Source organism: Pogona vitticeps, chromosome 2 (assembly GCF_051106095.1).
Source record: "Pogona vitticeps strain Pit_001003342236 chromosome 2, PviZW2.1, whole genome shotgun sequence".
NCBI lineage: Eukaryota > Metazoa > Chordata > Lepidosauria > Squamata > Agamidae > Pogona > Pogona vitticeps.
Window position 1 is genome coordinate 299,503,680 of NC_135784.1, and position 12,678 is coordinate 299,516,357.

The following is a 12,678-nucleotide window of genomic DNA, read 5'->3' on the forward strand; positions in this document are numbered from 1 at the left end:
GATGATTACAGTTTTTTATTTCACGTTGTTAAGCTTTTCAAATTGAATCATGGAATAATAATCCAAAATAATAAACAAATTTATGTGATATCCTGTGGCTTCTTTGGAAAATGTTGTGAGGTTCACCAGTCTCCTATTACATCTCTTTAGAATAGGGATATAAATCATGACTTGATTGAATTTTGTGTGGCCCATGGATCAATTAAAAGAAATCTATTTGATATGAGCTCTTTGGGAAGAATGGTTTCGAGTAGGGGTTTGATCTTCAACAAAATCTGTGCACTTTTCACAGGTTGCTATCTCTTCATGCACTGCCTGCAGTATGGGAAAATGTGACGACTGTTGCCTTGCTGTATTCAGTAAGAAAAGCAGGAGCACTGAATGGGTAGCTTGCATCTTTCTGATCAATCAGTTGATTCTTTTGTGCTTACTGAATGTATATATGTATGTATATGTGTGTGTACATGTGTGTGTGTTAAATTCAGAAAGAGAAAAGACATTGGTTTTGCAAAGAAGAGTTTTTCACAAAGCATATTTTGTGCAAATTGCAACAGAGTAGACCATTGGTCTAGATGGGTGGGGTATAAATCTAAGAAAAAATAAATGCATAAATGAATTAAACACTGCAAAATGAAACAGAATTTGGCATCTCTGGATCAAACAAAACATTACAGACTTCCTGTTATTGTTATGTTTTTTCCTGCAGTGACAGGATTTCCCTAGAGCTGCAATCAGACTTGCAAATCATGTCCATGTTTACCTTCTAATGAGCAATCACAAAACAAATCAACCTGAAGTACAAGTCAAGGAAAAGCACTGGCTAGGACAAACAGATGTCTTTCACCTCTTAAGGGAGCACTACTTCTATTTATGAGCTGACTTTATTGTCTTCTTTCACCCTCAGTATTGTGCTGCAGCAGAGATCTCTTGAGATGGTTGAAGAATCCTTACACCCCTGTCCGGCTAGGCTGAGATGGCATATCTCAACAAAAATATTGTCAAATAATTTTTTCCATACTTTACTCCAGAGTTATCTTGCCTCTCATTTGATGCCGAAAACCCTGGTCCTCCGATTTGTTTTAGTTCGCCAGCACCTTCATTTTAGCTTCAAACAGAGATGCCTTTGACAATGCATAGGGCATGAACAAAAATATGCGAAAGCTTGAACAAATTCATCACCAAACCACTTTGACAGCTGAAGTACAGTCCAATAGCTATATGCAAATGTTAAGTACATTACTGTTGATGGAAAACTCTAAGATGAGCAACTCGTTTTTTTAATCTTGTGGTTTATTTGCATCATAGACTAGCCACTACAAGTCACTTCTGTATGCAAATTTGCAGACAGAAGCACAGGACAAAATTCTTCTTAAATACCCAAAGTTTTGTGATTGTTTTACTCTTGGATGATAAAAAAAATTCTGTTGAAAACATAACTGCACTGCATGTATTCCTTTGGTGTAAAATGTCTGGGGTCTTTTAAATGCAAAAATGCTACTGTGAGGCATTTACTGCAACTGTGTTCTGAGGTTTAAAAGAATTTTGAGTAGTTTACTGGTCTTACAGGTGAGTACCATTAAATGCATATGCAATGACATGTCAGAAATATGGTGAGTGTTGGCTGTTTATTTAGTAATGTTTAAGAGTTTGGGAAGCACACAGAGAAATGGCTGTGACTGTCAGTGGGGGTGCTACAGAGCATCGCTGGAATAAAATTTGCAATGCTTGGAACTAGAGATGGAGGTATTTGAATTCGTATACAAATACAAATATCCCCCTACAGGTGGCATTAACGAGGGTCCAGTCCCATGGGGCCGAACAGTCCACTCACTGATCGGCTGCGGACGTGGACGGTGCAATTCTACAAATAGCTCAGTGGTGTGCGATCCGCTCACCGTTCTTTGAACTTCCAGTGAGGCTTGTCCTCCCGCTTCCTGCTAGGAGTGGTGAGTGGATTGTGTGCTGCGGAGTGGACTATCTGGCCCCATGGGGCTGGACCCTCGTTAACGGCACCTGTGCGGACCCTCGTCAACGCCCCCATCTCTATTTGGAACTGTACAAACTTCTTTTACTTTGGTCCAGACGGTGGAAAAACTACTTTTGCAGACACCAGCTCTTCAGCTCCTCCACACGTCACCTGGCTGAAGGACCCAGATCAGCAGCGCCGTCCGATTGTGAGACAAACAGTGTGCGCGTGGGTATGATTCTGAGAGAGGCTGTGTCTGTGTGCATGTGTGTGTGTGTGTGTGAGAGAGAGATTGTTCTCATCTCATCCACTGTGGAGACAGCAAGAGGTAGAAGAGATGCTAGAAGAGATGCCAGGATTGAAACAGACAAGAACCTCCAAGAAATATAAGATAAAGATAAGAAAGGGTGCCACATGTTTTGAGACTGAAAATAAATTCCTTGCCAGTTGTATGTAAAGCACAGGTCTGTACATCTCTCATAGGGAGTCTGTATAAGGCTGGATCTCTGTGAAGTTCTTGTTTTGTTTGATTATGGAAAATACACCCTAGCCAGAGCATGATGTACGTTTAAAGCATAGAGATCTACTATCACCTAAGAAGGCCTGTGGTACACTCGGTACTCCATTTTGATCTACCCTCTAAGTAATTATCTAAATTTGGTTCCAACTGGCTGTGTTTTACCTAATGTGTCACTGAGGCTGCAGTCAGACTAGAGAAATGCCCCCCCCCTTCTTTCTCACGTCTTCTGGTTTCTGTGTAGTTGCACGTTGTGGTCACATGGCATATAGTGGGTCATACCTTTTTAACTGTTCTGCCTTTTTAAGGGTAAATTAGCTGCGGTATGTTCGTCTACACCCCTCAAGGGGGACATATCCCCTTCCTCTTCAACTTTCTCTTTCAACTTTCCCCATCGAACCCCTTCTCCCTTTCACTTTATAATTCTCACATCAAACCCTATTTGACTGAAGCATACCAACGCACTAACATTTCACTTTGAAAAATGCTTTAAAAAAGAAAAAGAAGTCAGATGGCAGCTGTTGGGAGACATAGACCCGCATGCCAGATGTACAAGAAATAAATCATAGAATCGTAGAAAAGTGAAGTTGGAAGGGGCCTACAAGGCCATCAACCCCCTGCTCAGTGCAGGAATACAATCAAAGCATATCTGCCAGGTGATTATCCAAGTTTTTCTTGAATTCCTCCAGTGTTGGAGCACTCACCAACTCCCGAGGTAACTGGTTCCATTGTCATACTAACAATTAGCAATTTTTTCCTGATATTCAACCAAAATCTGGCTTCCTTTAACTTGAGCCCATTGGTGCATGTCCTGAACTCTGGGATGATCGGGAACAGATCTTGCCCTTCCTCTGTAGGATAGGCTTTCAAATATTTGAAAAGTGCTATCATAGTCACCCCATAGTCTTCTTTTCTCAAGGCTAAACAGGCCCAATTCTTTCAGCCTTTCCTCATAAGGCTTGGTTTCCAGTCCCCTGACCATCCTTGTTGCCGTCCTCTGAACTTGTTCCAATTTGTTAGCATCCTTCTTGAAATGTGGTGTCCAGAACTGGACACAATTCTCAAGATGAGGCCTAATCAGTGCTGAATAGAGGCGAACTAGCACCTTGCGAGATTTGGAAACTATACTTCTATTAATGCAGCCTAAAATAGCATTAGCCTTTTTTGTAGCCGCATCACATTGTTGGCTCATATTTAGCTTGTGATGTATGACCATTCCAAGATCCTTCTCACTCTTAGTTTTGCTGAGCCAGGTATCCCCCATCTTGTTCTTTTGTTTCCCCTTCTGTGCAATTGGTTCCTTTTTCCAAGGTGCAAACCGACTTAGGAATACACACTCCATTGAGTACAGGTAGTAATGCACGATGGAACATGGGTCAAAAATAGTTGTAGCCTCCCAGTGAGCTGGATTTGGTGCCGAGATAGCACAGAAGGGGGGACAAAAGAATCTGTAATGGCTGGACATCATCTGAAACAAACAAACAAAAAGAGGCAACATTCACAAGGAGTAACTCGGAAACATTTTGCAATTCTGACCGCAGCCTAAATTGGATGCATAGATTGTGATGTTTCTTGTGTCTCTCTCTTCTCACCGTGAAAGTTAGTGTCTTGTTCACCTTTAAAAGGCAATGAAGTCACTCAGTGACTGGATTCCTTTGGAGAAAGACAATGGACTCTACATTCCCTGATGCTATCAACCACCATGAGAATATCAGTTTGCAGCCTCCATTTTAGAACTTCAGTTTAACTGCAGATCGTGGTGTTCCAATCTAGACAGGATAATTTGGGGGCTTTTCTGTTTCTCTCCTCGTCTCTCAAGCTCTGCAATGCCTGGTCTAATGCAAGACTTGAAAACTCACCTGTTTATGATATTTGAAGGTCATTGCACCCAAACTCTACAGTTCCCTCCCATAGGAGGCTAGGCTGGCCTCATCTTTGCTGTCCTTCCACAACCTTTCTCGCCAGATAGGCTTTCCCTTAGTGACTAGTTATCTGCAAGGGGTTTTGTTGCTTTGAATCTATTTTTGATGTTGATTTTGTTTACCATTTTAAGTGTGGTGTTTCTTCAATTCTTTTAAACACTTGTATACTTACTGCTTTTAGCTTTTAAATCTTGTCTTTTAATGATGTGAGCCACCTTGGATACTTTTCAAGGGACATGTTGGAGTAAAAACTATTTTACATACATAAAAATAATAAAAACTGCAGTCCTGTTTTGGCACTTTCTTCTTCCACTTTCACTAGAAATCATTTCAAGTCACGGCTATTAGCTGTTCATCTTAAATGATTTATGTTTCTTCTTCCCATTTTCACTCCTCCTCCTTCTGAATGTAGTCCATCTTTCTGTATGATATGTTCTGTATGCACATTGAACAGACAGGGGGCTAGACTTGATGACCCATAGGGTCCATTCCAGTTCTAAAGTCTAAGATGATGATGGTAATGATTGGTAGCAGTACCCTGTTTTTCCGAAAATAAGCCCTAACCTGAAAATAAGCCCTAGTATGACTTTCCAGGATGCTCATAATATAAGCCCTACCTCCAAAATAAGCCCCAGTTAAGCGAAACTCCACCCTCCATCATTGTGCAACAACCAGAAGATGACATGACTGTATTTTAATCAACGTAGATTGTTGTACATGAAAAAAATTGAAACATCCCCTGAAAATAAGCCCTAATGCATTTTTGGAGCGAAAATTAATATAAGACCCTGTCTTATTTTCGGGAAAACATGGTAGTATCAGGAAGCATTGAAATGTTTGACTACTCATCTGAGTAGCTTCATCTACTTGGATGAGTAGCAAAACGTTTCAGTCTAACAAGAGAGAAGACCAGTTGCCATGATTCAACTTCCAGATAACTACACCTGGATGACTGAGAATCTTCAAAGGTATGGTATCAGAAAGCTTTATATTACACCGCAGATTAAAATTCAGCCACAATGGCTCTGTATACAAAGTAGCCCATTACCCATCTATGCATATCAGGTGATGAGTTACTGCAATTGGGTGGAGAAGAGATCGATGTACCTTGGGAATGAAGAACATCAAAGACAGGGAAGGGAGGTGATGGCAACAGAGACATCAATGCTTTCATTAGCTGTCTAAATTTGAGTATCTTTTGATTTGCCGCTTCCATCAAAGAGAGCAGCTGTGTTTAGTGCCATTTTTTCTGAGTACCTTGTGTGTGTGTGTGTGTGTGTGTGTGTGTGTGTGTGTGTTGCCCTTTCAAAGAATTCCCCAAGGAGCATCTAAAACATGGAAAGGCTTCTAGCTAAGCTTTCTCTTGTGGGACATCACAGACCTTGCAAGCTGGTATCCTGCTAAAGATTGCAGTGCTTTAAAAAAAGTTAGAGTTTTAATCTTTATGGAAAACTTTCATTTTCTGAAAAGATTAAAAAACAAAGCCCCACAAATTGGTTGCCCAAATATTTTCCTTCAAACAAATGCACAATGATTACCTGGTCATACCACACCCTCGGATCCATGGGACCATCTGACATGCTAGTTTTTACATTGTACGGTGTGTGTCCCCCAGCAAAAATCCCATGGGCTCCAGCCTCATTGGGTCACTTATGACAGTTTTATTAAAGACACAGAGTCCGCTTCTTACGTTGGCTTGGGCATGTCGTGAGAATGGCTGATGGCCAGATTCCAAAAGATCTCCTGTATGGAGAATTAGTGCAGGGAAATCGCCCCAGAAGGAGACCACAGCTGCGATACAAGGATATCTGCAAGCCGGATCTGAAGGCCTTGGAAATGGATCTCAACAGATGGGAAACCCTGACATCTGATGTTCACCCTGGAGGCAGGTGGTGCATCATGGCCTCTCCCAGTTTGAAGAGACCCTTGTCCAGCAGGCCGAGGCAAAGAGGCAGTCCTGAAACCAGCCAAACCAGGGAGCTGGACAGGAGACAGATTGTATTTGTCTTCAGTGTGGAAGGGATGGTCACTCTCAAATTGGCCTCTTCAGCCACACTAGATGCTCTTCCAAGTCCTCCATACAGAGCACGTTACCATAGTCTTTCAAGACTGAAGGATGCCTAATCTAAATCTAAGAACCCACTTCTACTGCCCCTTTCCCCAAATTCCAGTTTCTGGCACTAACCCCCCCTCCCCCAGGGCACAGACTGTCTGTCTGGGGCCCCAGTTGATTTCATTGAGGTCCCTGATGGTCCTGGTCCAGAGAAGCAGGTGGGAAGTATGAGTCCCAATCCAGAACATAGTCCATTTAGGAGGGCTGGTAAAAGTGGTTGATGGGGACCAGGCTTGGTGGTGCTGCTTTTTCCAGAGCCTCCTTTGCTGCTTCTGTTGCTGCTTGTGTCTCCAGCACCAAAGTTGGGGTGGGGGTAAGCTCTGGAGCTCTTGTTATTTGGTGAGAATGCCAAGGCTGGGTGGCACTCGATCAGCTGGGGGGCTCCATTGCCCAGAGCATCAGCTCCTGGACCCCTTCCGTGGCTGAACAGGAGGGAGGGGTGGCTCCTCTTATCCTCTATCTTCGTTTGTACCCCTGCAGAGACACAGAAGATGGGGTCCCAGTGCTTGACTACCTCCTCCTATACTTCTCCTTCATCTGACATGACTGATGACAACCTTGAGACTAGCAACACACACCCTCTTATTCCTGTCACTGTGCCCTCTTCCCTCTGCCCTGCATTGGGTAGTAGCCCACCCTCCATCTGCTTCTCCTACCTGGTAGGCTTGATCTCTCCAGGATCCCCCTAGGTTTGTGAAGTGGGGCCAGACAGCCTGTGGTGGGTTCTCAAGGCAAACCCCTCAGATGGAGATATTTTAATTTTTTTTAATGAAACATCCTTTATGTCTATTTTCAGGTTCTCTCTTTCAGTCTCTTTTTGTTGGAAATATTCAGAATCTTCCAAAACTAACTTGCAAAGCCAATGAGTTATTTATTTTTAACACACATTTCTTTTATAATTATCCAAGCTAGTAGATCGGTTCTTTGTCTCGCTTGGTTCCTCCTAAAATAAAACTGACCTTTTGTGCTACAGCATCCTACTGTTGGTTCATGGATCATAGCTTGAGCCGTCTCATTTTGCGCATATTAAAATCTATGGATTTAGTCATCTATTCATGATCCAGTCCATTATGAATTCAAACATTCTACATCCCACTCAGGTCATTGAGACACCCATCAATTTTAATCACAATACTGTGTTTGAGCAAGGCTGCAGATTTTTCTTCCCCAGCAAAACTGCTGCGTCCCATTATCTCCACATGCGGTGGCTTGCTCATTATGTAGTGCAATCATTTATGTTCATCCTTGTTTGAATTGTCATTTGCTGCTCTCATCTCAGTTCTCTGGTTCATCAAGATAACTCTGAATCATGGCTACAGCCTTCACATCATGTGAACAAAGTGCTGTTCAAGAGAAGCAGGCTAGCATGAGATAAAGCTTTATTGCTTGCTAGGGTATCATGCAAAAAGATCATTCGAATCTACCTCCGACACACTTTAGCTAGACTCTTGGTCTCTGACCACGTACATTTTTATGCCAAGTTGCATTTGTTAGTCATGTCTCTGGAGAGAAGTTTAATCTAGATCCCTCTTTCTCTCTCTCTCTTAGGAAAACAATGCACCTCACTTGCCCATCCTGATTGATTCAAACTGGCTTCATTGGGACACAAAGGTTTAACAGTTACCAGGTAGGAGAAGTATAAGTCAAGATTATAATGTCTCCGACACTTAGTACTTTACAGGTATTATCTACATACATGTCAGGGTGGGGTCTTAGAAGGAATGAACCGAAAGGAGCTGTAACGACAGATCCAGGCGGGGGTTGGGCTATCGTCCTATGTACTCTCTGTTCATCATGGTCTCTTCATGTCAAGATGGTTGTGGGAAGAGAGGATAGAGGCAGGGCACAGCTAGAAAGCAACTTAGTATTTTTTTTTTAAAAAAAGTTGCATTTTCCAGTAACAAAGTGGAAGGGAATTGCCTTTTTAATTTTTTAAATAGCTTTAGTTGTAATTCACTAATTTTTCAATGACTTGAGAATGGATGTCCTTTCTGATGATACTGCCCCTACTGATGGGGTGGATGGCTGAACAGTAGCAGGAGGAGAATGAGCAAAGAGGAAAGGAGAACAGAAAGGCCAAGTGATGGACAGTGAGGGACTGGGTGGCAATGAATTTGTTGTAGTTGTTTACTTATTAAGTCGTGTCCGACTCTTCATGACCCCATGGACCAGAGCACGACAGGCCCTCCTGTCTTCCACTGCCTCCCGGAGTTTGGTTAAATTCATGTTGGTTGCTTCGGTGACACTGTCCAACCATCTCATCCTCTGTCATCCCCTTCTCCTCCTGCCCTCACACTTTGCCAACATCGGGGTCTTTTCCAGGGAGTCTTCTCATAAGATGGCCAAAGTATTGGAGCCTCAGCTTCAGGATCTGTCCTTCCAGTGAGCACTCAGGGTTGATTTCCTTCAGAATGGAGATTAGCTTCAGAATGGCAACGAATAGCAAGTACCAAAGTAAAAAAAAGAAGGATGAGGAGACAAGGTGAGCCATAGAAGCTCGGGTTATTTTGGGGGAGAAACATCTTTAGAAGAGGCTGATTTGATTTGGAGTTTGGGAGGTAGAAAGGAAGGGGAGAGATAAAAACAGCATGGAGTGAAAACTCAAACACATAAATACACTGTTCCTCTTTCTCGTCTCTCTTTTCTGATGATCCTGGTTCAGGTTACACACTGCTTTAGGTGTGCAGATTCCCCCAGTCCTGCTTGTCTTCACACCCTCTCTCCTTAAACAGACTACATGGATGGCACCCTGGAGATGACACAGAAGCAGGACCCCAGTCTTTCTCCTTACTCCCAAATTCACCTTTGTACAACCACACTGCGAGAGAGTGAAGTGAAGCCAGGCATTATGAGGTGGAGAGACTCAGAGTGGGAATAATTTTTAAACAACGTATTTGCAGGAGGCTGATTTGCTTTGGCATTTGGGAAGTGGAATGGAGAGTGATGTAGGCAGTACAGGAAATATAACCATACATACACACCCTTATTCTCTCTGGTCTCTCTCCCTTAATGATTCTGAGATGGTCTACATCAGGGGTGTCAAACCTTTCACCTTCCCTGGGCCACATTAGAAGATGAAAATTTGATTTGGGCTGCACATACATTTGGTTTGGGCCGCATGGGGGGGCAGCCCTAGCCGTCCTCCGCAGCCCCATTCCAAGCGCTCTTACTGGCAGCTGCAATCTCAGACAGCAGAGGCTGCCAGCTTCGACTCCGGTGGCTTTATTGGGCCGGGAGGGGGTCCACCTATTGACGGGGATGGCGCAATGCAGTCACGCAGCCCCCCTGTCCCCTCCCCTCCCACTCTTTCCTTCCTTCCCTCTCTCCCCCTCTACTGTTGTGACATGCCCCGGCCACATTCCTGCCGCAAGCGCTGGCAGTGTAACTTGAAACTTTGGAATTTCTTTAAAAATAAAAAATTGCACTGGGTCGCATTACGAGCTGACCTGGGCCGCATGCGCCCCTCGGGGAGCGGGTTGGACAAGCCTGGTCTACATGCTATTCAAAGAGTCCAATGTACACAGCACACGGGAGACTGCAAAAGAACGAGGACTCTTGAGTTGCACCAACTCAGTCTCATGGGATGTGGACTTGAAAAGAGGCTTATTTGTGTTGAAGTTTGGGCAACAGAAAGAAAGGAGGGAGATGAAGTAGCACCAGGGGAAGGGAATGCCAAGGCACACCATCCCTCTACATGTATCTCTCTCTTGCTAGTCCCGGGCTGGTCTACATTTCTGATTCAATTGTGCAGATGCCTTCCGCCACTTCATTGTGGGCAGGCTGCGATTATTAGTGACTTGACTGATACAGGGAGGGATGGAGAGTGTGTGTGCAGAGGCGGTGGGAGCGGAGTCCACTGCAGTCTGCCCAGCCGTGAGAGAAGCTGAGTTGCTGTCTGAAGGCTGCTATGAATGTAATGCCTATAAGCCACTGACTCTGAATTCAGTAGGATTTACTTCTTTGTAGGATTTATACCTAGCTTCCAGTCTCCTAGAGCAGTGGTCCCCAACCTTGGGCCTCCAGATGTTCTTGAACTACAACTCCCAGAAGCCTTCACCACCACCTCTGCTGCCCAGGATTTCTGGGAGTTGAAGTCCAAGAACATCTGGAGGCCCAAGGTTGGGGGCCACTGTCCTAGAGAATTAGAAGGGAAAAAAATCTGAGGAACTCTGAAAATTTAGCAAATGCATGTTATAGGAGCTAGGTGTAAAAACTGCCCATGGGTTGGTTTCATCATTTCTCGATGTAAAATTCATGGAATGCCACTGAACATTTATAGAAAAGGGAGGTGGACATTCCATCCTCACCTTAGACAGTAGACTTTTCACATCATGAACTGGCAGAACATTATTTGTTTTTTAAATTTGTTCATATACAGTTAGAATTATACTTGTAAATTATGTTTTACTGGTACAAGTGAGGAGAGGGCTTGAGAGATTTTATGCAGCTGTTGCCAAAATAAAGTGACAGCACTGCACACTTTCAGCCTGGATGGCTGGGGGTGCCACATGCATAGGTAGCGAACTATCTCATTGTGGAGTCAGTAAAACCATTAAAATATATCCAATACACCTAGAGTTTAGTCTGGCCGTCTGCCACATGCTAGCAGCACCTTGGGAGGATCTATAAGGAAGGCCAACCAGGCCATCTTGGTTGTTCATACTCTCTGGTATTCAGAAGTATTGTTGTTGTTGTTTAGTAGTTAAGTCATGTCTGACTCTTTGTGACCCCATGGATCAGAGCACGCCAGGCTCTCCTGTCTTCCACTGCCTCCCAGAGTTGGGTCAGATTCATGTTGGTAGCTTTGATGACACCGTCCAGCCATCTCGTCCTCTGCCATCCCCTTCTCCTCTTGCCTTCACACTTTCCTGAACATGGAAGCTTCATTTAGGAGGACTTCCTGTAACCCCAATAAACTGATGCAACATTAGTTGTTCATTTCCAAGGCGACCACAGGGTAGAGCAAAGAGTCCAAGGGCACTCAGTAGCAGAAAGACACCCTTCCCAGAGATCCCTCCACACTAAAGCAGCATTTGTGAAAATCAAATGTATGTCATGCATGCAATTAAAAGTAAAGAAAAGAGAATCAGAAGTCTCGATACCTTTTAAGGTGGCCGTGAGCCAGTGCCAAAGAAGAAGCTTGAAAAATGTAAGTGTCAATGTTAAGGTCTGTCTTGGACACGCCACTCTCTGAATGTTATCACTGGGACATAGCAGCTGCTTTGTTCCTTTTTGAAGTTTTATCTAGTGGTGGTGGTGGTGAAACCACCATACAAAGTGAGGGATGTCCATTTGTTGTGGCACATGGCCTGTGCTTTGTGTCTTTAAATAGTTCCCCCCTTTGTAAAAACATGGTCATATTATTAAGATTGTCTGTGTATTTGATTGTATGTGTGTGTGTACTTATGTTTGTGTGTGCATGTGCAGATGATTGGCTGCATTTTCAAAGGGATTTTGAGTGGTTCACCATAGAACACTCAAGTCTATCCCTCTCCCTTTCACCTTTGGCACCTCACTGTCGGCGTAGTGGTGTCATTGCAACATTCATAATAGCTGTATCTTATGTTCTCTGGGTAGACGCAGCAAAACGTCTGCCAGAAACAATTAGGATGATGCTGCATCAGTTACACAGCCAAACACTTTTTCACATTTGCAGGGGGGGGAGCCCAAATAAAGGCAAAAGGATTGGACTGGAATGTCTCCAAAAGGGTACCAAGCAGGGTGGGCACCAATTGAGTACCTTTATTTGGGAAAGAATCAGTTGGGGGCAGTGTAAATCCCTTTTTTGTGTGTTTTTACAGCCTTTTTTGACCTGCAATAAACAACATTGGCCACTTGGGGGAAGTGCTGATCTCCTGCTGATCCAAAGTAGTGTGTAATAGAATGAGTTCCTTTTGAAATGGAACATTGAACGCTCTAGGTCATAATAGAAGATGGATAGAGGATAGTTGAACTTTTCTCCCTCAGCATAATCCTAACTATTAACACCTCTATTTGAGGTGTTAATAGAGATTCTCGCCTACTCCTAATTTGCACTGTTTTTTAGGTATAAGTTGCATTTTGCTAGACAGGGAAATAGTTTTTAAACTGAAGTCTAAGAAGCTGGCCAGCCAACCAGCCAGCTAATTTACTTACCTCTTCTATGTTTCAAAGGAGATTT